Source organism: Dermacentor silvarum, chromosome 3 (genome assembly GCF_013339745.2).
Source record: "Dermacentor silvarum isolate Dsil-2018 chromosome 3, BIME_Dsil_1.4, whole genome shotgun sequence".
NCBI lineage: Eukaryota > Metazoa > Arthropoda > Arachnida > Ixodida > Ixodidae > Dermacentor > Dermacentor silvarum.
The window spans coordinates 82,209,880-82,225,561 of NC_051156.1; the positions used below are offsets into that span (position 1 = coordinate 82,209,880).

General features: G+C 45.8%; 4 non-coding genes across 4 annotated transcripts; all 4 read right to left on the reverse strand.

Annotated features, from left to right (window-relative positions):
• Positions 1 to 611: 611 nt before the first annotated feature.
• On the reverse strand, positions 612 to 736 carry LOC119446969 (U5 spliceosomal RNA). Its single transcript, XR_005190874.1, has one exon. It is a non-coding gene; the product is annotated as a U5 spliceosomal RNA (small nuclear RNA).
• A 765-nt stretch (positions 737 to 1,501) lies between these two features.
• LOC119446970 (U5 spliceosomal RNA) lies at positions 1,502 to 1,626 on the reverse strand. Its single transcript, XR_005190875.1, has one exon. It is a non-coding gene; the product is annotated as a U5 spliceosomal RNA (small nuclear RNA).
• Positions 1,627 to 2,389: 763 nt separating this feature from the next.
• LOC119446971 (U5 spliceosomal RNA) lies at positions 2,390 to 2,514 on the reverse strand. Its single transcript, XR_005190876.1, has one exon. It is a non-coding gene; the product is annotated as a U5 spliceosomal RNA (small nuclear RNA).
• Positions 2,515 to 9,376: 6,862 nt separating this feature from the next.
• Positions 9,377 to 9,502, reverse strand: LOC119446973 (U5 spliceosomal RNA). Its single transcript, XR_005190877.1, has one exon. It is a non-coding gene; the product is annotated as a U5 spliceosomal RNA (small nuclear RNA).
• Between the last annotated feature and the right edge of the window lie 6,180 nt (positions 9,503 to 15,682).

Genomic DNA, 15,682 nt, shown 5'->3' on the forward strand with positions numbered 1-15,682 from the left:
CTTATTAATGAAGAAACTTTTCGGGTTGCCATATTCTTGTTTAAAAGCTAATAACATTGTTCCATTGTGCATGGTTTCTCCCATGCAGCAGAGTCGCTTGTCCAGACACTCAAACCCGAGAGCTGCAATATTTGTTTCCTTATCTCAACGCTCCACGACATGTTGGCCGACGAGTGCTGGTAGGTCCCGATGGCGAAGTCCGCCAATGACGAAGCCAGCTGCGGAAAAAGACGACGACGCTCGCCCGAATGCTGATAATCATAGTTTTCTGTGGACAGGTGATTTCGACTAGCCATATAAAGCTTAGCTGTAAAACTTGCATAGGCATACCTGAATAAATCAATCAGGTTGCGTTAATATTTGCCACCGCCCCATTTCAAAGGGAATTCCATGAAATCATCATCAAGACAGCAAAGCTCGGCATACTTGTTCACAGCAGCGTATGCTAACAGCGGACTATGTTATTTCACCAAACACGAATGTATCCTCAGCACAAAGCTTAAGCGTCCTCGCAATTTTTCATAGTAATCGAAGACTCGACTTTCAGTGAACCGTGATGGAGCGATGTATTCCTTCATGCCACAATTCTTTCTTTAGATTTCGATGTTAGGCCTCGCCCAAACGGGCAAGGCCTTCCAAAAATTGGCCTATAGGCTCATTGGAGTGTCCCTCCCCACGGTAATCTTTAGTAAAAGGCGAAAGATTAATGCGTGGATTTGAGGAGAGACCTGAGCAATGACAACAGTCGCGTGCGCCTAGGGTGGTCTCGCACATGGGCTCGCTTTCAGTGACCAAGCCATTGTTCATGATATTCTTAAATTTTCATACTTAAAACGCAGACCTTGCTATTTTTTTAGAGAGAGTATCCCTTTCTGGGAGTTCTCACATACACTTATTAATGAAGAAACTTTTCGGGTTGCCATATTCTTGTTTAAAAGCTAATAACATTGTTCCATTGTGCATGGTTTCTCCCATGCAGCAGACTCGCTTGTCCAGACACTCAAACCCGAGTAGCTGCAATATTTGTTTCTTTATCTCAACGCTCCACGACATGTTGGCCGACGAGTGCTGGTAGGTCCCGATGGCGAAGTCCGCCAATGACGAAGCCAGCTGCGGAAAAAGACGACGACGCTCGCCCGAATGCTGATAATCATAGTTTTCGGTGGACAGGTGATTTAGACTAGTCATTTAGGCTTAGCTGTAAAGCTTGTAAAGCATACCTAAATAAATCAATCAGGTTACGTTACTATTTGTCACCGCCCCGTCTCAAAGGGGATGCCATGAAATCATCATCAAGAGAGCAAAACTCGGCTGACTTGTTCACAGCAGCGTATGCTAACAGCGGACTATGTTATTTCACCAAACACGAATGTATCCTCAGCACAAAGCTTAAGCGTCCTCGCAATTTTTCATAGTAATCGAAGACTCGACTTTCAGTGAACCGTGATGGAGCGATGTATTCCTTCATGCCACAATTCTTTCTTTAGATTTCGATGTTAGGCCTCGCCCAAACGGGCAAGGCCTTCCAAAAATTGGCCTATAGGCTCATTGGAGTGTCCCTCCCCACGGTAATCTTTAGTAAAAGGCGAAAGATTAATGCGTGGATTTGAGGAGAGACCTGAGCAATGACAACAGTCGCGTGCGCCTAGGGTGGTCTCGCACATGGGCTCGCTTTCATGACCAAGCCATTGTTCATGATATTCTTAAATTTTCATACTTAAAACGCAGACCTTGCTATTTTTTTAGAGAGAGTATCCCTTTCTGGGAGTTCTCACATACACTTATTAATGAAGAAACTTTTCGGGTTGCCATATTCTTGTTTAAAAGCTAATAACATTGTTCCATTGTGCATGGTTTCTCCCATGCAGCAGAGTCGCTTGTCCAGACACTCAAACCCGAGAGCTGCAATATTTGTTTCCTTATCTCAACGCTCCACGACATGTTGGCCGACGAGTGCTGGTAGGTCCCGATGGCGAAGTCCGCCAATGACGAAGCCAGCTGCGGAAAAAGACGACGACGCTCGCCCGAATGCTGATAATCATAGTTTTCTGTGGACAGGTGATTTCGACTAGCCATATAAGCTTAGCTGTAAAACTTGCATAGCATACCTGAATAAATCAATCAGGTTGCGTTAATATTTGCCACCGCCCCATTTCAAAGGGAATTCCATGAAATCATCATCAAGACAGCAAAGCTCGGCTGACTTGTTCACAGCAGCGTATGCTAACAGCGGACTATGTTATTTCACCAAACACGAATGTATCCTCAGCACAAAGCTTAAGCGTCCTCGCAATTTTTCATAGTAATCGAAGACTCGACTTTCAGTGAACCGTGATGGAGCGATGTATTCCTTCATGCCACAATTCTTTCTTTAGATTTCGATGTTAGGCCTCGCCCAAACGGGCAAGGCCTTCCAAAAATTGGCCTATAGGCTCATTGGAGTGTCCCTCCCCACGGTAATCTTTAGTAAAAGGCGAAAGATTAATGCGTGGAGTTGAGGAGAGACCTGAGCAATAACAACAGTTGCGTGCGCCTAGGGTGGTCTCGCACATGGGCTCGCTTTCATGACCAAGCCATTGTTCATGATATTCTAAAATTTTCATACTTAAAACGCAGACCTAGCTTGCTATTTTTTAGAGAGTATTCCTTTCTGGGTGTTCTCACATACACTTATTAATGAAGAAACTTTTCGGGTTGCCATATTCTTGTTTAAAAGCTAATAACATTGTTCCATTGTGCATGGTTTCTCCCATGCAGCAGACTCGCTTGTCCAGACACTCAAACCCGAGAGCTGCAATATTTGTTTCCTTATCTCAACGCTCCACGACATGTTGGCCGACGAGTGCTGGTATGTCCCGATGGCGAATTCCGCCAATGACGAAGCCAGCTGCGGAAAAAGATGACGACGCTCGAGCTGAATGCTGATAATCATAGTTTTCTGTGGACACGTGATTTCGACTAGCCATATAAAGCTTAGCTGTAAAACTTGTATAGCATACCTGAATAAATCAAGCAGTTTGCGTTACTATTTGTCACCGCCCCGTTTCAAAGGGGATGCCATGAAATCATGATCAAGACAGCGAAATTCGGCTGACATGTTCACAGCAGCGTATGCTAACCGCGGACTACGTTATTTCACCAAACCCGACGATATCCACAGCACGAAGCTTAAGCGCCCTCGAAATTTTCCATATTAAAGAAAGACTCGACTTTCAGTGAAACGTGATGGAGCGATGTATTTCTTCGTGCCGCAATTCTTTCCTTAGATTTCACTGTTAGGCCTCGCCCAAACGGGCAAGGCCTCCCAAAAATTGGCCTATAGGCTCATTGGAGTGTCCCTCCCCCCGGTAATCTTTAGTGCCGTTGTCAGATGGGAAGGGGACTTGGCACCCGTAGGTACCGCGCCCCAGAGCGTACATGTAGTCATCAACCCAGCATCATTCGGTACATTGACCCCGGCACCCCCCCCCCCTACCCGGGCTGACTGGGTGGGGGGGCTTTGGTTTGGGCCAACGGTCCTTCCCGGACAAGGGGGCCACTGTGGAGCGGCACACACCGTGCTATTTCGCGCTTCACACAAACAGCCATCTCGGTCATCAGGGACACGAGCCCATCAGATCCCTGGATTACCGCGACGGAAAAGGTGTCAAGGCAAACAACCATGGAGACAACAGAAGCCGTCCGCGGCGCAGCGCCAGCACCGGTTCCAACTCTGTGGTCCACTGAGGCGAACGGAAACACGTGGATCGACTGGCGCATGCTGTCCAGTCGAGTGACCTTAGAAGAATGCATCAGAACTTAATGGAAAGCTTTCCACCTGACTCATCGAAAATCACAGCAGGGCGAGCCCACACTTCGAGAAACTTCTCGCCTAGGTGATGCCGCTCCCGGGTGAGATGGAACCAGACCTCCTTCCGCGCTTTTCCATGGCACTTCGTGAAGACCCGGCCCCTCTCCCCCGAAAACCACATCACAGCGTGCTAACCAAACTTGGTATGAGCACTCGACAAGAAGAAGCACGAACTGGTTGATCGCCTGGGTAGGCAAAGGGTGCAGGAAACGAACTGTCTGAAATGGAACGCGTGGGAGACTAAACAAACTAGCTATCCGTTAGAGGAGAGCAGCAGAAAGTAAACACTGCGAAAAGATGTGAACTGTATCCTCTCGACCGCCACAAAAAGGGCACACTCCACGAGCCAAGATGGCTGTGAAGGGTCGGAAGCTAATCGGCAAACAGCTTCGCGCCAGGCGGTACATGAATGTAGCTAGCCTAGCGTCAAGGAAGCTTGCCGTAATGAGCTTCCAGCTTGGCCTGTGAAAAGACAGGTCATATCCTTTGGCAATGCAGGGGGAGACCGAGGGTAAAGATATCAACTAGTTTTTGAAGCGGAGTAGAAATTAGATCGATGTCGGAATGGACCTTGCGAAGGCGTGCCAATCAATTGGCAGCCATCGCATAGAATGGGGACGGGGTTCCTGAGCGAGGCACACAGTGATAGAATGTGCTCTGGGAAAACAAATGGAGTCTAGTGCTGAGGAAGAAGGAAGTAAAGCTTCCAGTCAGGGCAACCTGGGTCCACCTGACGTGTAGTGCACGATAATCTTGAGCAAAAGGCGAATAAGAAATTTTTATTCGAAACTCAGGTACATAAAACAGGTTCCAGGCAGGTTACAGCAATCAGATTCACCGACAGGTTCCAGACAGGTTGAGGCGAACTAGTTCACATTGTTTATCACATGTACGAGATCTGTGGCAGGGTTTATGACCCTGTGTTTAAGGCACAAACAATGTATACATCAAGTTCTGCGCAGCCCTTCATTCGGGTTGCACTTAAATTGCACTCTACCATGTGCGAATTCAATGAAAGGGCACGACCACTTCTTCAGGAATTCTACCTCCAAATGGTTGGTAACTATGTTATGCATTCTTGAGAGCAACGTCCACTGGTTCTTTCGGGGCTTACTCTGGTTAACAGCCAGACCCCTGCTTTCCCATAAGACAAAGAACCCGACCGCAATTAAGAGCCGGGCCAGGCTGTTATGTGGGCATGGTCCTTTGTTAATGAATCTTTGAATCTTTAGTGTGTGATATATCATGTCCATCAGCGTCCAAAATGTTTTGGCTACCCGACAAGACAGCAGTGCATGTTTGTTATCTTCATATACTCGGCAGTTAACACATTGTTCATTGTTAACATAGTGTCATTTATACATTCGGTCCGCTGTGGGCAAGACAGACTAACCGAAGCGCCAAACTATATCTTGAATTTCTCCCGGCAACCAGCTGGGGGTTAACAAGACCCAATGGAAATGCGTTTTCCTGGTTTCGCTTACAGACCTTAGTAGGAGCTCTTGTGCCAATTCTGTATTACTCACTTCTAAGAGGGGCGTTTCTAGTTGTGAAGAGGAAATTCTCTTATAGATACCTATGACGTGCTTGTAAAAGGCTGGTGGGTTCACTGCTTTGGGGCCAGTTGACTGGGCCTGAGGAAACAAACATTGTTCGATTGTGCATGGTTTCTCCCATGCAGCAGACTCGCATGTCCAGACACTCAATGTCGAAAGGCTACTCTACGACTCACTACCTCGTCCGACTAAAATACGAAATACGTGAAGCATTCTTGCACAAACAGCACTGTCTAACAGTTTTCTTTGATCTCGAAAAAGCATGCATATGATACTACTTGGAGATTTGGAATCTTACGTGACCTCGCTGTTCTGGGAATCCGTGGCAAAATGCTGAACTGTCTTGCAGATTTCATGTCCGACAGAACATTCCAAATCCGTATGGGCACTGTGCTCTCGCACATATTTGTCCAGGAAAACGGCGTGCCACAAGGTTGCAAACTTAGCACAACATTATTTATTTTAAAAATGAACTCCAATAACAAAGTAATTCCCTCTATGCTATGTACTCCATATATATATATATATATATATATATATATATATATGAGAGAGAGAGAGAGAGAGAGAGAGAGAGAGAGAGAGAGAGAGAAACGGGGTGGGAAAGGCAGGGAGGTTAACACGAAAAGATTCTGGTTTGTTACCCTGCACTGGGGGAAGGGGTAAATGAAAGGCGGAAAGAATATGAAAGAGAAAAAGCAGTCACGAAAAAAAATACAAGGAATAAAAAAATAGAGGAGGTTGGAAACGTCTGTGAGAACTATAGTCTGTCAGAAAGTTCACTCGATCGCAAAAACTTCAAGAGTGCCTTGAGTGACTTAGCATGCCAGCGTGTATCTTAGCATTTGTATCGCGCACCCCTCTTGAAGGTCGCTCTGTGTTATTATTGGTTTCTCCAGCGTGTATCTTAGCATTTGTATCGCGCACCCCTCTTGAAGGTCGCTCTGTGTTATTATTGGTTTTCTCGTTGCTTTTCGGGTGCACACGTGTGTCTGATCTATATAAGTTCGGCGCTCGTTTCATTAAATCAACAGTTGTCAGTACCGCTTCATGTTTTCTCTTTCTTCGTATCGTCTGTTTTTTGCGGTAACTTCCCAAATCATGCATCACCAACTGGCCTACGCCCACACTCTTCTAAATGTTGGTCATCGTTCACGCCAAATCACGGCCGAGGAAGGCCACATGCACAATTTGCCCACGGCTGCAGCAGGAAAGGACGGAACGGGGAGCACCAATCACGGTGTGTGCAAATTGGGAGTCTACGTCATTGTGCGGACTGCAGGAGCGAATGCTCACCTCCAGAGACTGCTTCCCAATGCAGCTGGCAAGGCCGCCACATCCGAGAAACGTAACACGGCGACCACGACCAAGTAGGACGGCAGCGAAACCAGACTCTGTAATTAATCACTTCAGTGTAGCTTGTGCTACACTGAAGGTTATCGAGCAAGACAAAGCTAGACAAGCAAGACTACACCTAGGCTATCGAGCAAGAAGAGCAATGCTGAATGACACTAGGATTTAAATATGGCAATGAGAAAGCTTGCATTCAAGAAAGAAGCGACTCAGCTCTGCAAGCAGTGAAGGCCAAAAACATTAGGAAAAGTCAAACGCTATACGTGTAGCACACGGTGCAAAGGTTAATACAAGACGCATGCCGATGCCGTATCGGCTATTTCAGGAGAGGAATTGCACATGGCAATGTACACTAGGAAATACTGCTACAGATATGGTATATGCTACTAGACAGAGAATGGTATTAAGTATTAACAAAGAATCGGTTGACCTTCATGTTTGGATGAGGAAGAAGAATGATCTATAACGAGAATGGGGAATGAAAAAGCTTGCATTTATAGAAAAAAAATGTATACTTGGCACAAATGGAATTTGACATGACCAGGAAGCTGATTAGGGAAGGGCAAACTGACGTAACTCTTTTCGCCAGCGTCGTCCGTGCTTGTTCAATGGTTGCAGGTGCATCTCAACACGAAGGATTTCTAGAAAGTCTTTGTTGAGGTACCTGGATGATTCGGCCAATATCCGTGCTGGTGGAATGATGGCTGAGGCTCTTTTCAGGCGTGACACAGTCCTCCGTAGACTTGATATCTCATCCAAATACTTCTACATCTGCTCATTTGTTTGTGGTGCAAAAGCCTTGCAAATTCGGCTCCAGCCCCTTCCAGTCAGTGTATATGTGGGCTCCTGTGACGAGGACCAAGGTTTGCTTGGTGCAGATTCTGTTGGGGCAGAACAGTAACACATGAGATACAGCACAGATTAGCCAAACTCATGTAGTGTGTTCTTTTATGTTTGAACCAATTATGCTGAACCGCAAATATGAACAAACATTCATATCCTCTGCTACAAACAAATAACATGTATCTCAAGAATAACAAGCCAATACAGCATATATCAAGCATATTTATTTCTGAACCTGGTGTTGTTTACCTTATAGTAGCAGCCAAAGTCCACACAATGGCCTTGTTGTAGCAGGAAGTAGCTTTTCTTTAGTGAGTGGAGTGCGTAGCTTTACACTGGTGCCATCCTCTTTACTGCATGTCTGGAACAGAAATTTTGACTGCATCAGAAATTTAAAAAGCACAATTTTGCAATATGAAATTCAACAATGTGTGACATTACATATATATTGTAATGGTTTTAGACTGCAGAACACATGCAAGTGTACACTGTTCTAGGGTGCTTAAGCAGCATGTTAATTAAATAAATATTGCTACTGTCCATAAAATTAGTGTCTGCCTAACTACAACGCGTGTCAACAGCTAAGGATCACAAATGAGAGCATTTGTGCGCTCATTTATGCACTGGAAGATAGCACACTGCTGGTTCCACAAGCAAATGCATGACAGACATGAAGCTATTAGAACTGTTGCATTCTTTTTCTGCACGAACGTGATGCACCGCTTCATTACTGCAAAAATAAATGCTCTAAGGTAAATCAAACTGAACATCAAGAACACTTAGAACCAACAAGTACGAAATATGGGGGAATTATCATGAGTGCAACTGTTTAATACATTAAATTCAGTACTTTCATTTCAATTTACCAACGGGTTATCCGATTTTGTGGACGAAAGAAGTTGCCAGCGCACTCGAAAACTCTCTCTCTCTCTCTCTCTCTCTATATATATATATATATATATATATATATATATATATATATATATACTACGGCCAAGGCTACAACGAGATGAAAAGTGTGGCGTGCGTGCGTTCCGATGTCGCTCTCTTTCTTTCGTGATTGTGTCTGTATAACGATCTCGCAACTGAAGATTTATTTCGGAAACAGCAACAGAGGGTCCTGACTACCCATGTAATGCAGGAAATAGTTCGTTAACTTGTCTCCGTCCGCAATTTAACGAGACGAATATTGCATAAAGATTCAAGCAGCGATGTTAAACGATCACCGGTATTGCCATCCTCAGTCGCAGCATAATCCGGCTCCCGTTTCGATGCAGACTTGTTCCCCATAGCTCACGACCAAAACCTAGCTTTCGGGCTTACATCTCTGCTCGCAAACACGTCACCCCAAGTTAAGTAACGCAAGGGGTCGAAGCGCAATAAACTGGTTTTAGCACAAAATAAGCAACCAGCATAAGTGTACGAACCAATGAATCCAGTGCTTGCCGGTTAGCGAAAAATTTTCAATCCAGGCCAGGGTCACGGGGGAAGTCGATGATGCTCAACGTTATTTTACGTTTATAATAGAAAAAAAATAGCGTTACTACTATAGAGTACAATATACAATCAGGAATAATAATTTTGCACTCTGTCACGCAATAAAAACGCTTCGATAAGCGTGGGAGTTGGTATCGTCAGCTATTGCACCCCCGTAAAGCACATTTTTCCCTCTGCGGACAATTGGTACAGCCGAAGCTGACAAGAAGGCTCGCAAGGCAGGACAAATGTCTCGCCGGCGAAGTGCGTATATTCTTTCTTTTGATTTCAACATTAGGCCCCGCCCAAACGGGCAAGGCCTCCCAAAAATTGGCCTATAGGCTCATTGGAGTGTCCCTCCCCACGGTAATCTTTAGTAAAAGGCGAAAGATTAATGCGTGGATTTGAGGAGAGACCTGAGCGATAACATTCACAGAGTACGCCGAGGGTTGTCTCGCACATGGGCTCGCTTTCTTGGTCAAGCGGTTGCCTCAAGCTATTCTAAAATTTTCATACTTAAGCCTCAACGCTTGCTATTTTTTTAGAGAGGTTATTTCTTTCTGGGTTCTCTCACACATACTTCTTAATAAAGAATCTTTACAGGTTGCCATATTCTTAATTAAAAGCTAATAACATTGTTACAAATTGCGGTGTTTGTTACTCCGCACGGCTTCCAACTTGATGCGCAGCAGTCGCCATCTGGTGTTGAACGTCGAAGTTGTTCAAGCATGGGCGGGGCATCTTGGCGTGGCTTGTAGCGGTTCTATGTAGCTGCTACCGCGTGCATGAATTTTCTTCGTGTTCCTGTTAGAGTGTACTAGCAAATATTTCTAGTGTACCGTTCTACAAGCGTACGTGGTACCGCACCAGGTGCTTGGCAGATGTTTTGTTTTGAAAAGCCGGCGATCGCGCTGGCGTCGCTTGTTTACACGTAAACATTTTTGGTAAAGCCTTACGGCCAGTCGGCCCAACTTCGTGCAAAAACATGCACCTTCTGGTTTACTTGAGGTAGGTGCGGCTTGGCCGTGTCGGCCAAGCTTGTTTTCCGAGCCGCTACTTTGGCCAGTTCATTTGCATGCACGCTAATTTGCTCCGGCACCAACATACGCGTACGCTGCATCGTTCCTGCCTGCTAACGAGAGTTCAGCTCCCAGTCGCAAGAAGCGCCGCGGAATTCGTGCTTCAGCTGTAGGAGGGCAGGGAACCTGTAAGATTCCATGACGTTTTGTGGGTTCCACAACCTCGTCTATAGGGGGCGTCAATGTGTGCCTGGTAAAACAAGCTCGATACAACAAAAAAGTATGCGAGTGTGAAGGGAGCCCCTGCCTCCCCCCATCGCCGCAAACTTTACTTATTGCTTCTTCATCCCTTCCCATGGCACATATTACACGCGTATAACCATACGATGGCAGCTAGCGTGCGTACACTTTAAATAGATGTCCATCGTAATAAACAACGTTCCCTATAGATTCCAAAAACATGCATAGGTATAATGAACACTGTAATGTACCATATCACGTCTTAACTAAACGTGATCCAGATTAGTTATGCCCCCCCCCCCCCCCCCCCAAACAGCATAAATAAAAACTATGTTGCATGTGCGTACTTGCCGGCGTGCAACCATGCATGCATGAGGGGTCTCCAAACTTTTTTGGCCAGAACTTTTTTGATCATGCGGTGTCGATGGCCGGATAATATAAAAATTAAATTATGGAAGAATTCATCGTGATGGTAATTCGATTAGCATTCGAGCAATGTATAGTGAGACACCGTCTTTCTGAAGTGACATAATCATTTAACATCTGTAGTAGTCCTTAATTCTGACACTTCTGTTGCTTTGGCTATATCCTCCCGAGGCCCGAACACAACTACGGCACATAATCGCTCTTCAAGGTGGTTTTTATCGTCTGCTGTTATCTTATTAACTCGACAAACATTTTAAACAATAAAATACCGTGGTTAGATGCCAAAAGTTGCGTCTCCATGTACTGAAAAAAAAAAAAAAAACTCTCTCCATCATCTGTTCATGTTTGCTATGCTAAAAATCTGCATTTCATTGCTTAAACGCAGACATGAAGATGAAACTAGGTATATATAGTACATTGCCATGTTGCTGCCGCGTCCGGTATTTTCACGCAATCTCAGTGCATGACTTCGAAACAAACCTCAAGGCTGCTTTCGGCCGTCTGGGAGTACACAGAGGTCTAGATCAATTTATTGTCAAATTTCTCGAAAGCGGATGACAAGAATATGAGTAAACCACTTGTTTACAGCTACACATGCACCGTACTTTATACCCAGAATGAATATTTGCGTAATCACTTCCGAGTGAACTTCTAAAAAAAAAAAAGAAAAAAAAGTTTAAGGCAAGCTGCAATATATTGTCAAGGGGTCTTGGGAGGATATTCGACAACGGTATGCGACGGATGCGTGACGACTGTCTTGACGACGGCATGACAACGGCAGCAGAATCACGGTTGAACGACAGCGTAAGTATACGATAGGAAGTAATGACGTCTATGAATCGACAATGGCATGACGACAATGAAATGGCGGTACTGAAGTGATGACGATGGTAAAACGACCGCGACAACGCCCCCATAATTTAGAACGTTATACAGCGCTGCGACTGCTTAAGTTCCCTCTCGCCGTCGAGCTGACTTTGCGTGCATTGTCAGAACTCAAAAGCTTTATTAATAGCAGTGCTGAGTGAATTTTTTTCGTGGCGCTAAACTGCAGAGGGAAAGAAAGCTGCTGAAGTGGCTACAATTAATGCCACGATGACGACGACGCGGTGGCACGAACTGTCGTTTGGTCGTCACGCCGGACGCCAGGGGCGTAGCCAGGGGGGGATCGAGGGGGGGGGGGGGGTGTTCAACCCCCCCCCCCCCCCGAAATTTTTTGCTACTATCACAATTTCATTCCTGGGCGCTTCCGTTTGGGTTGATAATTTACAGGGAATCATGTCTGCATATGGAAAAAACTGTCACGGTGTTTGTCAAGGCACTCTGTGAAGTTTTGGGCGAGAATGTGGCGGCCGCATTCTGAAGCAACAAATGCGCAACAAATGAAGCAACAAATGCGGCAGCCGCATTTTAGATGATGGCGAAAACGCTCAAGGCCCGTTTATTTAGATTTAGGTGCACGTTAAAGACCCCACGTGGTCGAAATCTCCGGTATACATTTCCGCCGCTTCCCTTCAGGTGCCAGTTAGGCCGCGCTCGCGCAGGATCTTAGGCTACGTTCACACTTGGTCTCGAAGCTGTCGGAAGCGGCAAAATCTTGCAAAAATCCGCCCGCCTATATAGGCGGCAAAACAGGCAGAAAAACAGGCTGCGAGCCAAATCGGTCTCGGGCCGATTTTTTCGCCATGACGAAGCGGAAACGCGGCGCAAAGTCGTTCTGCTTCACTGGAAGCTACACTAGCATGTAAACAACCGGTCGTAAAATTGAACATGGCACCAAAAGTGTAGGCTGTAATGCTGATCGACGCGATCGAGAACCAGCCCTTGCTCTACGACAAGAGTGGCACTAAAACGTACTGTCAGCAATACTCGCGATAGTATTCAACGTCGCGCGACCGGAGGTGCGGCAACGAAGCCTTGGCGTGACCCAACTTCTCGCGCTTTTGCAAAGCCAGGCGAACCCACCACCGCCGTTTCCGAGGTGTCCGCGTCTTCCGTTTATTCATTGTTCATTTCTAGAAAACAAGTAGGTAGAAGTATAAAAGCCATTTCTTCTTCCACTTCCACGGCAGACAATAGTTAGGCAGATTCCTCGTTGGCGCTCCATAATGATCTCCTCGCACGTGCACGGTATGTTGCAGAAGTCGCGGGCTGCTTTTCTCGTCGCGACGATAGATTGGGAGCTATAGGTCTCACGTAGGACGCGCAGGCTTTGGCGAGCCCCAACACAAGGGCCAGCCCGGGTTTTAGCTGTGGTGTTCCCGTTGCCCCTTTGGTGTCCTGGAGGCGCCGACAATACGAAATGATGAAATGTTATTACAACTTGTAAATAAAAGCTATTAAAGAAATATTATCATGCCTAGGCACCAACCTGTGACTCAGCCCTACCGCGCCCGTGTGAGGAGAATTACGGAACGCCAACGAGGAATTTACCGAAGGTCGCAGATGACACGCGAAGTTGCGTAAAATGATCACTTTTGATGACGGTACGTGGGTCAAAGAATGAACATACCGCTCGAAATAATGCGATAATGAGCGCCACCACGCCGACAAACGTACGCAGACGAGATGGATCTGGACGAAAATAGCAGCGGCGGCTGCGGCGGTTGCAAAACAAATGTGAACAACTTGGGCAGGCGCGGAAAAAAATTTTCCGGCCGCTTTGGCATTTCCGCCCGCTTGCCGCTTCCCAAGTGTGAAAGTAGGCTTACTTTGCGCGAGAAACGCCTCTTGTTTGCGATTGCGCCCCCACGGAAGGCTGGTAATGTGTTGTTGAATCTCAAACCAGCAATTACGGAAGGCTGCTAGTTGCTGTTTTGTTGTGGAATCCCAAACCAGCAATGTACACACGAAGGGGCTGATGACAGCAGTGAAATTCCACCGACTCGCAACAGAATGCACGAAACAGACAGCCGACAAGCAAGAATTACTGCTGTGCGCAGTACAGCGTAAGTTAAATTCTTGTTGCAGGCGCTGACAGTTCTCGTCGGAGTTCACGCATCCTGAGAAATTGATTATGTGCACTATGCACTGAACAAGACCGGAGTTCATTCCTGCATCACTAGTACACCAATCAGTCAAGATTCTGTGAGGTACAAGGCCGCTTCCTGTTTGCACCGGCGTAAGTGAAGCAGAAATGAGTTGCACGCACTACTTAAAATGCGTACACATGCCATATCTATGCTGTGCGGTGAAATATTCTGTACAATTCTTAATCTGTTGATCTAAAGGCAAATGACGGCTGCACGCTCGCACACAGCGGAAGACACAGCGGCCCATGTACTTGCCACAGGAAAGGCAACCCTCTCGTATGAGGGAGCAGGGCGACGAAAGCTTCGAAAAAAAAAAAAAAAAAGCCTTACGCGTTTTTGCGCGTATTTAAGTTTTCTAGCGCAAAGACGCAGCGAACAAGCTATTGCTATGGGAGTAGGTATAGCCTGGTCACACGTGCATTTTCACGCGAATAGCCGTCATTGACTTGTGAAACGCACTTCGCCCCGACGAGGACGACGCCATCTACGCTTAACGGAAATTAACAATTAATGATGTCTTCTCCGATCGCACGGGTCGTCTCAATGATGTGTTTTCGAAGACTGGTCCATTCAGTGGCGCGATGAGAGACCGTTGCTCCAAACGCCCACTGTACCTGTCGTACTTACTGTATTTACTGCGCTTACTTTACTTTTTACTTAATTTCTTCACAAGCACACGCACACGCGAGGGGGGGGGCGGTCCCATGTCTTTGATATACATGTATAGAGTCTGCTTAAACTACCGATATTATCGATCACGTGACGTAGCGGATAGCAGAAGCTTGCCCCCCCCCCCCCGAAAAAAATTTCTGGCTACGCCCTGCCGGACGCACATGCACATGCACCTATGCGCACATCTCGACGCATTCACAATGCACTTAGTTTTGCACGCATTCATGGTCTAACGAAGGCATTTAACTCATCACCATTACCTCGAGCTAATGCACATTGGAATAGTCTTCCGGATCACACTGCATCCATCTCTAATCGCGAAACATTCCGTGATAACTTGAATTCGTTGCGTATTAATATTGTATAAAGATGTTGTACTTTGCTTTTTCTAATATTTGTATTGTTGCCTTTTTTTCATCTGTATCTTGTTTTTTATTTTTTGACTTGTAATTACTGTTGCCCCCCTTACTCAATGCCCTTCAATGGGCCTGTAAGGTATTTTGAATAAATAAATAAATAAATAAATAAATAAATAAATAAATAAATAAATAAATAAATAAATAAATAAATATGGGGCTCGTGCGACGTGGATCTCTAAACTACAAATGGGACAACTAGATATGACGCTGCTTCAGGTCGGTCTGCTCAATTTACTTGGCATTGATTTGCATACAATGCGCAGAAGTACGACATCGATCAAAGCAGCTCGACGGGGAAGCACTGACACGATCCGAAATGCAAGTGCATATACCAAGGAGGTTTAAAAATGCTGCATGACCAAGAAAGGTGACTGACCAAAGATCGGATGACGTTGGTAAATGTATTCTTCAAATAGATTTAATGGAATTGAGAAGAAGACTTCACCTGACTGAGCAGTCAGAGCTAGAGGCCTCGCTTAAGGTGGATCAATAAGATTCAGCTATAACTGCACGTGCAGTCCAACTAAAGCTATGAACTGCAAATCAGCCCCGGAAGCTATACTGTATAACCACTGCGCGTCAGTTAAATGAAGGCCAACTTCAACTAAATTTCACTTGGGCTAAATTGCTGGTAGGTGAGCAAACACACTGAAGGAACCAATTGGCAAAACTGCAGGGCTGGTATTTGGCAGCTGTCCCGATATCATAGCTCACGACGAATAGCCGCACTGCTCCTCAACGTTCTGGGTCGCGCGTTTTCCGGCGAAAGGTTAAAAAAAATATAAATAAATAAAAC